This window comes from Pagrus major, chromosome 5 (assembly GCF_040436345.1).
Source record: "Pagrus major chromosome 5, Pma_NU_1.0".
Classification (NCBI taxonomy): domain Eukaryota; kingdom Metazoa; phylum Chordata; class Actinopteri; order Spariformes; family Sparidae; genus Pagrus; species Pagrus major.
In genome coordinates, this window is record NC_133219.1 from 12,906,392 (window position 1) to 12,918,408 (window position 12,017).

At 42.0% G+C, this 12,017-nt stretch overlaps 1 protein-coding gene across 1 annotated transcript in view; it reads left to right on the plus strand.

Moving 5' to 3' along the window:
- The first annotated feature begins 9,010 nt into the window (after positions 1–9,010).
- setbp1 (SET binding protein 1) overlaps positions 9,011–12,017 on the plus strand; it is a 34,754-nt gene continuing 31,747 nt past the window's right edge. Inside the window, exon 1 of the mRNA XM_073465687.1 lies at positions 9,011–9,649. The gene's annotated coding sequence lies outside the window, so the exon portion shown is untranslated. The remainder of the gene's footprint in view (positions 9,650–12,017) is intronic.

Genomic DNA, 12,017 nt, shown 5'->3' on the forward strand with positions numbered 1-12,017 from the left:
TGCCTTGTTAAAGGTCCGCAAGTACTGTTTCCGGGTTAAAGGAGGTTTTACACTGACCAACACCGCCACCTACCGGTCCAACTTGTCCAACACTGAGAACATGAACTCTACTTGAGAAACACGTCTAGTTTATGTAAACAACTTCATGTGATTATGTTTTTAGGCTCACAGGGAATTGTTACACACATTTTTACTGTTAACATTATTATTACAACTAATAATAATAAAGAACTTGGCATATTACAATTAATATTAATTAGACTTCTTAAACAATTAAACTAAAGGATTCTCGGCTCAAATCTGATCTGTTAACACATTACAGGTAAATACATGTATTTAGCAGGATCAGCTTAAAAAACAAGTGTAGGCTGTATTTTAATGTATTCTTTAGTCTTTTGTTTTTACTATTCTTCAGATTTCAGATTTTCATTTGCTGTTGACCAGTACAAATGCAAAACAAAACCACAATACAAACAACCAGTATAGATTACCAGCACAAGCCAAGTTATTTAAAGAGAAGCAGAAAAGTAGTCAAAAATGCACCTAGCTTACATACTATCCTTGATTTATCAGTCTGCACTAACAGTATACTGTTATCAACAATGATTCTGTTTTTACACTACCTTTTGTTTCACAACACATTTTCTATTTTTATTAAGCTATTTATCACAACTTTTATCTATGACAAAGAATTGTATTACCATTAATAATAATGATAATAATGATAATAATATAACAAGAAATAGTTTATGTTCTGTACTTTGATCTGATTTCTGAATCAATGAAAGAAAACCAACACAAATCCTATCTGCTCTCAATTTTGTGTAACGTTTCACAATTATGATGCAATATGCAATACTTTCAATACTCTTATGTTCCACACATTTAGTCTCTCTTTTTTTTTTCCTTTTCTAGGATCTAGCAGTTTGACATTGGTCTCTTGGGAGTCTCTTCTGTCAGTTAGGAAGGTTTTGTGATCCATGCACCGCTGAACACATCTCTACATCCCATCTCCATACACAGCAGATACCCTCACATCCCACAGGATTAGGCATGGCTCTTCTCCTTTGACCCTCACTGGCTGACACACACACACACACACACACGGACGCACACACACACACACACACACACACACACACACACACACACACACACACACACACACACACACACGCACACACACACGCACACACACACATTTTCTCTCTCGACTGACTTTCATTTTCATGTTAAGTTTGACAAGAGGAGTGTGAAGGATCAGCAGGCCTAATACACCCCTCATTCAACCCCCCAGATGCATGCACATTCATATCCTGACAGCTCACAGATGTGACTGACAGGACCGTATGTGCCCATGCAACCATGCAGGGAGAAGAGAAGAGAAGAGAAGAGAAGAGAAGAGAAGAGAAGAGAAGAAGAGTCTAGCAGCACTCAAAGTCTTTGCTTGCATTGTATCATCAACCTTTAGGGATATATAGGCAGGCTTAATGTGGAACATAACTGTCCAGTGGTAGACATAACTCAGACCCACTTACATCACTTGCTCTAAAACAAATGTGACATATTGATGTTCTCCTCTAATTCTGATATGATTTGAGGGCATTGTGCTCGTTCCCCTCAGTCTCTCTCTGAGCCTGTGCATGAGGAGAGCGGCAGCTGAGTTATGGATACATAAATGATTCTGGTGGCGTTTATACAGTTTGTCACAGTAAATCTCATGATAGCATGGGTAACATTATGCACAATAACTCACTCTAGTTATATGTCACATTAGCAGATGGTGATGTTGTTGAGCTGGTGTGTGTGTGTGTGTGTGTGTGTGTGTGCGTGCACGTGCACGTGCATGCACATGCGTGCATGCGTGTGTGTGTGTGTGTGTGTGTGTGTGTGTATGTGTGTGTGTGTGTGTGTGTACCTCTGTTTGACGGGCAGGAGGAGAGTGAAACCGCAGGGCTGTTTGTCAAACTCATAGGAAGTGGGTGTTATTGAGCGAGGACGTGTCGCACCACCACATCCTGCTGCTGGGAAGCAGCTTCAGATGGGGCAGTGTTCACACGATGTACAGTAAACAACAAATGCAGGCCAGGTGTCTTTTGTGTGTGTGTGTGTGTGTGTGTGTGTGTATTTGTGTGTGCGGTATGTGGCCCCTTCATTCTTCTTCTGTCACACTGTACACTGATTGTAAAGCTATGATAATAATCTGGTCAGTCTTCTGAGAGTAAAGATAGGGCCATTCCCTGAAGATGACCTTTTGTTTTTACAGTTATTTCCTCTTCTTCTTCTTCTTCTCTTTGCATCACCCTGCCAAACACACATTCTGCTACACACACTAACAACTGGCAATCAGATTTGTTATGAGCCGCCACCACCACCACCTACAAACCATGCATAACATGTCAAAATGCAGAAGACAAGATCTAAAAATCTGATGAGAGTGTTAGGCCACTTCATCTATTGCTCAAATTGACATTTTAGTCATATCATATGCCCTTTATTAGGTCAATACATCGGAAAGGTCATGTTTAAAAGGAACTTTGATACACTCAGAAAAATGATTCAGCGCTATTGCTGTCAGTGCTGTATCATATACCTGCTGTATGTTTATGTCCTCATTTTACTCACGGGGTCTCAGGGGAAGTGGCAATGTTCTGACATCTAGGGAGTTTTCCTCTTTGTTTCGACTTCTGACTCTCTCACACAGGCCCACACACACACACGTACACGTACACATGTACGCGCACACACAAATGCAGCTGTATCTGACCACATGCACAGTTATAACACAACAGGATGTTGTAGGGTGGATGTTTGAGGTGTGAAGGTTCACACAAGCCATGACAAACAATATCTATTTCTCAGAACTAATTATTTGTTATTCTTGTTACTAATAGATGCTGGCACTCCTAACCCGTTGCTTGTTTTATTAGTTATATTTTTGTCAACATATAAACCAGGATTTGAACTCAAATGTGTCTAACTTGTGGCAGTTACTGCAACACATGAACCACTCGCAGTCCACAACACGATTCACTTTGCCCGTTTCACATTTATTCTTTACAGACAGTGAGTGCAGTGACAAGACAATAAGAAAGCAGAAGGACAAACAGAAGGACAATCATTATCTTCCTTGCTGCCGTTTGTTTACAACCAACGCAGAGATTCATCAAATTGGTGCTGTCAGTCCTGGGCTGCATTGTTAGATGCCAGAACTGTCAGTTTGAATAAATATTAGGGCAGAATTTGTTTTGTTCACCACCGTCTTCCTCCAGCATCTGAGGCATCAGCATACATACACCAGGGCTTGTGGAGGACTTCAAGATGAGCCCACTAGATAGCTTGGCTCATACAGAGACAACATTATGATAATGTCCCTATAAGTAGCAGGGGGATGGGCACAGTGTCATCTCTTCACATAGACAGAGCCAGCAGGGAGTCCATAGTCAACTACATTTAGGGCTGTCTTTGTTGTTGTCTAAGCTCCCATCTGTGTTGTTGTTTTGTTCCGGTCGGCATTTCCTCACAGACATCGTTATCGCCCTCATTAGAAGAATCTCCATCTCAGCCCCAAATGGAAAACAAAGTCGTGCAATAACTCTTTCTCTCCATTTGTGTGTGTGTGTGTAGCATTGTATATGCAAGTATAGCTGCATGTGCAAACTGCAGGTGGCCACTTTAATCATTCAGAATGATTGTTCACTGTGTGCCTGAGCAGCTTGTCGTAAGTCCTGCCTATACGTTCAGTTTTTTTTTTGTCTCATTTCATAGTCAAGCATTTGGAGGATACAAGTAGAGGATATGTGTAAAAAGTGTCTCAGGATGGACACCATGGGTACAGTGAATGAATCTCATGCAACTAAGGGCAGCAGGGTGTTCAAGCCAGGCATCTTTAGGAGGTAAATGAGGGAGAAGAGAAGGCCAGACTGGTTTATCTGAGTGTATCAGGAGTTGAAGATAGCCCCGCTGGTGTGTTGTCCAAGAAGTCATTTACTTCATTAACCCAGGCAGATCACTGAGGCCTCAGTAATCAGCATTGTCACACGTCCCATTAACTTCTCACTCTATCAACATGGCCCTTGCTCCGTCTAACACACACATGCACAGACGCACCCATGTTATGCACATCTGTATCAAGTGCAGGTTATCTCACACACAATTGCATGTTCCTTGTATGCTGTCACTGTCTTGCTCACAGCGAACCTCTCCAACCTGCGCACAGACACACACACACACACACACACACACACACACACACACACACACACACACACACACACACACACACACACACACACACACACTCCCTCTCCACCTCTCTCAGCTAACCCCATTACCTCTGTCAGTCTCAGGGGTCTCTCAGCTCTGATGAACCCTCTGCTGCCCTGTGAGATTAGTGGACTCCCTGAGAAAAGCCCTTCATTGATTGAACGTGAGTCTCTCCTGCTTGCAATGTCAGCTCAAGGTTAGCACGTCGACTCTCGCTGCTCTCTTTCCCGGCACAGTCAAGTGCTGTAGCTTTGTTATGAATATCAGTGTGTTATTATCATTCCAGCTCTGCTGACTCCACTGCTTTTATTATTCATAAAGACAACAAACCAATTATTGACATTCTCCTTCAGAGTCCCTCTTTTCTACCCCTCTCTCAATTTTTCTCTCCAGTGGCCCCACTTAAAACATTTGCCAAATTAATCGTTAAATCATTCTTTCTCCATCTTCACCTCTTCATCTCAATCTCTCCATCTCCTTTCTCCCCATAGATGAAACCACAGTGGCACTGATGCCACATAAAAGCTTTAGCATTTGGTAAAGTGGCTTGAATGAGATCCGCTTTTATGTATTGCAAATCAGGCACGGGGAAGCATTTACTTTGCGTCCCACTTGAGGGAATCTTCCAGACAAAAAGACAGGGAGAGATGAAGGAATGAGGGCACCACTCAGTCTGTAATAGAGAGTTAGATAAATGGCTAGATCAGGAGGACAGATTGATCTTTTTTGTTGAACTTGATGAACATGAATGATGCACCAGATTTCCTGTAGCGGTGAATAAAGATGAAAGGATTATCTAGATATTTAGATCATTCAGGCAGGAACGTTGCCCTACACTGCTGTCTCTTTCCTCCCCATCATAATTCAATATTTACAGTTTAAGCTGGAAAACTGCTCCCTCTTGGCTGCCTGTATCTGGTATCCATGGCAACAGATTCGAGAACAGAGTGCCGTCTGTATGTGTCCGTGTGTGTGTGTGCATGTGTGTCTGTGTGTAATGTTTACTGATACACTGCAATTGATTGGCTGTTGGGGAGCAGCTGTTGACCCCTCGCTCTCAGGGGTCTCTTTGTATTCTTGCACACATCCCAAATCAATAGACACACATGAATGTGAGCACACACACACACACACACACACACACACACACACACACACACACACACTGTTTTGTTATTCTATATTTGTGAGGGCTTAAAATGTATTTTAGAGTCAAATTATGTTTCTGTTCCCTGAAACCCTAAAGCCAAGCCAATTAAATCCAGCTGTTTGTAGTCCTTCACTGACCCTACTATCATTGTCAAGACATTGGGCCACATTGTTTCACACTCTGCTGTTCATTTATTTATATTTTTTGTTCGTTTTTTTTTTTTACACAGATACCACTTTTAACCAAAAAAACAGTGATGTAATGTTACTACATATATTTATTCAAGTACTAGTACTAGTATTACCATTTTCTGCTACTTTATTCCTCCACCCCACTACATTTTGGAGCCAAACATTGTACTTTACTCAATATATTCGATACATTTAGTTACTAGTTACATGCTGCATCAGAGCAAAAGTAGTGCATTTTTAAATCATTTATTTTTTATCGGAAATCTGATGAAAAAAAAGACTGATTCAAACAAAAATAAAAAATACTGAATATCAGATCCAGTCAACCCATACACAGTTTATATATACTACTACTACTACTACTTTACATATATTATGTAAATATATGTAGAATTTACTTTCACTTTTACTTTGATAATACATTTTATGCCATAAATTACTTTTGAACATTTAATACCAGATTATTTAAGACTCATGTACTCAAGTACTATTTGTATGGGTGATTTTTACTTTTACCAAAGTACCATTTTAACACAATATCCCTTTCCTTTTACTTAAGTACAACCTTTGGGTACTTTTTACAACACTGCTTGTAACAGATGTAGTAGATTTGTGTTTTGGGATGGGGGATGAGCCTTTATGTGTATGTCCTTGTTAATGTTACTATGTTGCTTGTTTTGTGTCATTGGATTGTTTTATTTATTATCATTACTGTAATTTATGTATTTTTTTAAAAATTGTTTAAATATTTGTCATGTTTTGTGACTGAGGACCCCTTCAAAAAGAAGATGGTGCCACTCAAAAGGTTTATCTATAATTAAATGTTCAAATTAAGATCTTTATAAATAAAGATAGAAGTAAAATGCACACAAACACACATGCAGCAATACAATACTGGTCCCATCATGCCCAAGTGGAGAAATCAGCAATAAACAGTGACACTGTTATGAAAACACACCCAATAAGGACTCTAAACACAGTTTACACACACTTATACACATATACACATAACTGAATCTTGTAAATGTGCCAAAGCAGGGGAAGTGAAAGGCAGCAACACCCAAACCACTGATGGCACTGCAAGTTTTAACTACAAGTTTGAAACTGTGCTGAGTGTTTACATGCTACTGAGCACATAATCACAAATACCGCCCCGGCTAATGAAATACCTCCCAGTGGGTGTTCTACACATGGGCATGCACACTCATATCCAGAACACACACACACAAATGCAAGGGATGAGTAACAGTGAGTAACTGTGGGGCACCAAGAGAGAAAGGTCATCTGACATCATTTGCATTTGCTTGTTAATGTTAAAGGATGTTTTCCATACAAGGAAGGTCAAGGTTTGCATGGAGGCACGATATAAACACAATTTGTGACAAAGATGAATTAATGGAACAACTGTGGCTTGTTCAGGGCTGGTTGATGTAGGTTTTCCACCGTGCTGTAATGTGACATATTAAGGGGAAAGCACCAATACACACACACACACACACACACTCAGACACACATACACATACACACACACACACACACACACACACCCCGCACATGTGCACACAGGTCCACACTTCACCTTTATTCATTCACTCAGCCCCATTCACACCCACCTCATCTTTCCCTGAAGCTAATGTGTCAGCAGAGTGTGTTGTTGCAACTTTTGACTCACTGCACACACATGTTCAATTGAATTATACTCTTCCTGTCAAATAACATCATCTTAAGTCATTCCAGTAGTTGTGGTTAATGGGCAAGCCTTTTCCTATTAAGAGAAAGGTGATAAAGTTTATTTATAGATAAACCCACAGGTTTGCAAAAGGTGTCATGTAAGAACTCCCCCAAGGACGCAATAGAACATCTGACAAGATTGACGTATTTAGTTATGACTCGGATGAGGGTTACATGACTGTTTATTGTAGATGAGGAGAGTGAAACCATTGATCATATACTTTCTTATATCTAAAATACATTCTCTTTGTAATCAGAGGAAATCTGGTCATGGATAGGCTAATTAGGATTCTATTCATCCATTTTATGCATTTATTTTTAAAGAATACCAATCTACTGCTAATCTATTACATTAATTGTTGTGTTATATTAATATCTAAGCAATCGTACTTGCTCTGTTTTATCTTATGTGTTTCCTGTACTTAAATTAATCTCTTCATTGTCTGTTATGTTTTACAAGCTTTGTGTTGTATATTATGGGCTATGTGGTGCTGCTATCTTGGCCAGGAAATTTCAGTATTAAGTTGAGTATGGCCCTGGACAAATTGATTTTCTTCCACATTTATGCCTGGAACTTTACCAAAAGGACCATGGCTGTTCAAATGAAGTCTGGCTGGTATGCTGTGGTATTAAACTAGCCTATTATCTGGTCAATTTGGCAGCAAAGTGAAACGGACCCATACCAGACTGTCCAGTGCTCAAGCCTTCGAGTCGTTAAACTCAACATCTGTTCATTGTCCTTGAAAAGTCTCATTTAATTTCTGTTTCTATTTCAGGCCTCTTAAACCTAGATTCAATATTCATATATGAACTCTTAGCCAGTCCATATATATGTTAAAATAACTATTTCAGTGTCACACTCTATTTTAGTCTCTTTTCTACAAGGGAGACCTGGCCAAGAGTGGCAGAAACAGAGTTGCAACTGTAAATTACAGAGAATCACACTTAAATAATCAGGCTGGACTCAAGGGATTTCACCATAGCTTGTTCAGTAGTACAATATTCTGAAGTTTAAGTTCAGTCTGTAGATTGTTTTATGCAGTGGGAAGAGGAAGAAGATTGTGATTTCCAAATTTCAAGTTTAAAAGAGAAGATAAGTGGGCCTAAATAGGAAGTTTGCCATGCTTTGTAAATAAAAACATACCAGTGACTGAGCCTGCACATATGCAGAACCATTACTAGGCTATAAAAGTTCTGCATGCAGTCATGCATGATCTGAATTTGTTAAAAAAAAGTGCAGAACACCACTCCGTCCTTACAGCAGTGACTCAGTCAAAACAACAGGCCTTTTGCCAGATGTTGTTTCCCCCCTTTGCAGGAGCCTATAGTCCCACATGATAGGGCCATGGGAATTAAGGGAAGGTTGCAAATGAAGGAGACGCGCTAAGCGTGAGTGCTGCCAGGTGGAGGCGATGTCGCTCCTCCTCTCCTCTCCTCTCCTCTCTTCTCCTCTCTCCTCTGCTCTGCTCGGCCAGAGCTTTCAGTCTGCTGGGTGAGATCATTACCAGACACCAGGCTCCGGGACCTGACATTCACCGATCGGAAAAGCAGAGAGAGAGAGAGAGAGAGAGAGAGAGAGAGAGAGAGAGAGAGAGAGAGAGAGAGAGAGACAGAGAGAGAGAGAGACAGAGAGAGAGAGAGAGAGCGAGCGCGAGAAAACCCTGATCCGATGCAACCGGCGAGGGAAAGCGACCCAAACCACCGTCTCCTGCCTCGGCTCCCCAGTCTCCTGTACTGACGGCTGAAAGCGCGGTCTTGTCGCGGACATTTTCCCGCTGGATTTAGGCTTGTAGTCGGATGCGGGCTTGTTTTGACTGCAGTAATAGTCCTACTCCCCCCCTCCTCCCCTACCAACCGAGTAGCGGATTTGCGAGGGATCTCAGCGCTGTGCAGCTCCCCGAGTGACCAGCGATCCTGCAAGGCATCGGAGGCGCACTCTGCACCGCCGCGGCTCCCCACCACACGGGTCAATCCGCAACAGTCTCTAAAGATCTGATTTCTGTGAGGAATTGAACAGAAGCGCCAAGTTTCCGATTGGATTTTTTTCCTGTGCGGCTACCTGCCTCTGTCATCAGATCGGCTGCAAATCCTATTTTCGCGTTTTTTTTCTTTTCCAAAGCACCGTTGACGCCATTTTCCTCGGGGTTTTCTGTCAAAAAAATATCTACATATATCCTGGCACCGTTTGACAGCTCCCCGGGAGGCTGTCATCCCATCCGTCGCTTGTGTAAAATGTGTCTAAATGGATTGTAAATGATCTTGATAAAATATTTACACGTTAGAGCCGAGTGTGTGACAACATTAGACATGGGTAAGTAGTCCCGGTTGACTGGCCACATTCCACACCTGAGTACACCTCTGCTGTAAATGTGTTAATGTTTTCATAATGTAATATTAGCTGCTGTGTGTATCTGCCTTACATGTTTGCGTTTTACATGCCGCCTTTATAGATGTGTTTTTTTAATATGATGTCTGGGCCATTTTTATCCTTTAATCGACATTAATTGTGTGCTTGTAGTAACATTCCAACAAATTCGACTAAACACACGCACGCGTGCACATACTCACACCACCATGCGCACATTGTCGCACGTACACACAGACCACCCCAAACAATGCTGTACCACTCAGGCTCCATCCATTCTCACTGTGTAATACCTTGGTAATTAGGTGGCAGTAAGATAAAACAGCTAATTAGGTCAATGGGATGAAGTGTCCACTACAGGTTGGTCAAGGAGCAGCTCCACCAAGCTGTTTACGCTCCTAGTTGAAATGTTTTTCCACTGAGGTGGACCTCCTGCATCTTCATTGACATTGATAGTCCATCACATAGCATCACAGTCTGTGACAAGCAGCAGGCAGATGGTTTGTACTCCTCCAGCCTGTCATGAGTTATGACACATTTGACTGTATGGAATGTTTTAAAGCGTTTTGGTTGAATGTGGTTTTTCTATTCGTTCTGGTTGAGTTACAGGAGCTGCAGAGGGACAGATGTCATGAAATGATGCTGTGGAAGTTGCATGTTGAAGCACACTCAGTATGCAGGGAGTGTGTTGCATTTCTCACTTTGCATTCATTTTGGTTTATTTTGTGTTTGTTGAGTCCTCACATGCCGCCGTAGCATCAGTGCAGAGATGCCAGCATACATACAAATGTGACTTCCACATTGCATGCAGTTGGCTACACAACCCTGGTTGCATTTATCAATAGCTGGTCAGTTTCACGTGGGTGTCAGAACCAGCGTGGCCAAAAGTGATGGCCATGTGTGGAGAAGGATGAGGGCTGGAAGTGAATGGAGGAAGGTGAGGGCTGAAAGTGAATGGCAGAATGCCACTGTTACCAGTCACAAGCAGAGCACCAGAAGATAAATTGACAAGCCTGAATGAGTCAGGAAAGTGTAGAAAAATAGTCAGGTCTCGAGGATAAATGGGAATGAAGGTGTGGAAATGAGCACTGGATGAAAACGATGAACAAGGGCACGAGAAGAGAGGCAATTGTAAGAGAAGTGCGTGACTAGGTGGAAAGAAATGGGGTTGAGGGATAGATAATAGAGGTTACTCAGACTCGGATGGAACCATCGATCTTGTCTTGTTAACAGATTTGGGGGAGTTGAAGCTGGCAGGGATTTTGCGGCGCAAAAGTATGAAGCGGGCTATTAAAACCCCTATTAGGTAATGAGATGCCCATGCCACCTTTAAATTAAAGCATGAGAAATCGATTAGGTGTATCCCCTTCTGAGCTGGATACCACGGGTCGAAATAGGATCACAGAGAGGGGGAGGAGGGAATGTGAATGGGATCCAAGGACAAATCTAACTGTTGGCAGGCTCTCTTAACAGAATATCAGCACTGGAGCACCTTTTGGCAGAGCACACAGAAAGAGTGAGTGAGGAGGGGAGAGGTAGGAGGTGGAGGGTAAGGGAAAGAGGTAGCACAGAGAAGAGGGGAGAGAACAGAGGTTGGGGGGGTGAGGTGAGGGGAAGGAGGAAGACAGTTGGGGAGAAGGGGAGGTGTTTTTGCTGACAGCCATTTTGTGGCTTCTGCTGCAGTTAAAATGGTTTAACATTCATCTGCTTCTGCGGGGTAGTTAGGTGAGGATGGTTTTAGTGCTACCTGGCATATGGCTCATCCAGAGGAGTGTGCGCGTGTGGAACTGCACAGAACGGCTGCAAGGCCATCATTTTCTATTATAGCTGTCCCACACATGGTACTTTATGACTGTCCTTCTAGCTGCCCTATAGCTGAACACATGCTTGTGCCAGAGAGAGAAAGGGTTTTATTTTGCATTTCATGTCCAAATAGAAGTTCATAACGTTCACTTAAAAAAACAGAATAAGCTCTTTGATGTGGACACGGGAAAAAGATGGCTTCTTTCACCTTGCTCTACTCTGAGGCAAACCATTAATAGAATCCCAGTTTGAAAACTCATGTTCGTGCCCACTGGATTTGGAAGTACTAGAAGGCTGGGGCCTTTTGATTTGTCTCTGACCAAAGATTGGATCATTCTAGAAACACTGGTTTACGTGATTGCCCCTTCACTAGAGGGCTGGTATAAAAGAGAAAAAGAGATAAATGAAAAACAAAAATGGCAGACAGACAATGTTCATCATCCCTGTGAGATACTCATCTACAGCCAGGGATGGCCGAGCCTCTACTACACTCTCACATCAAAGAAGAGGA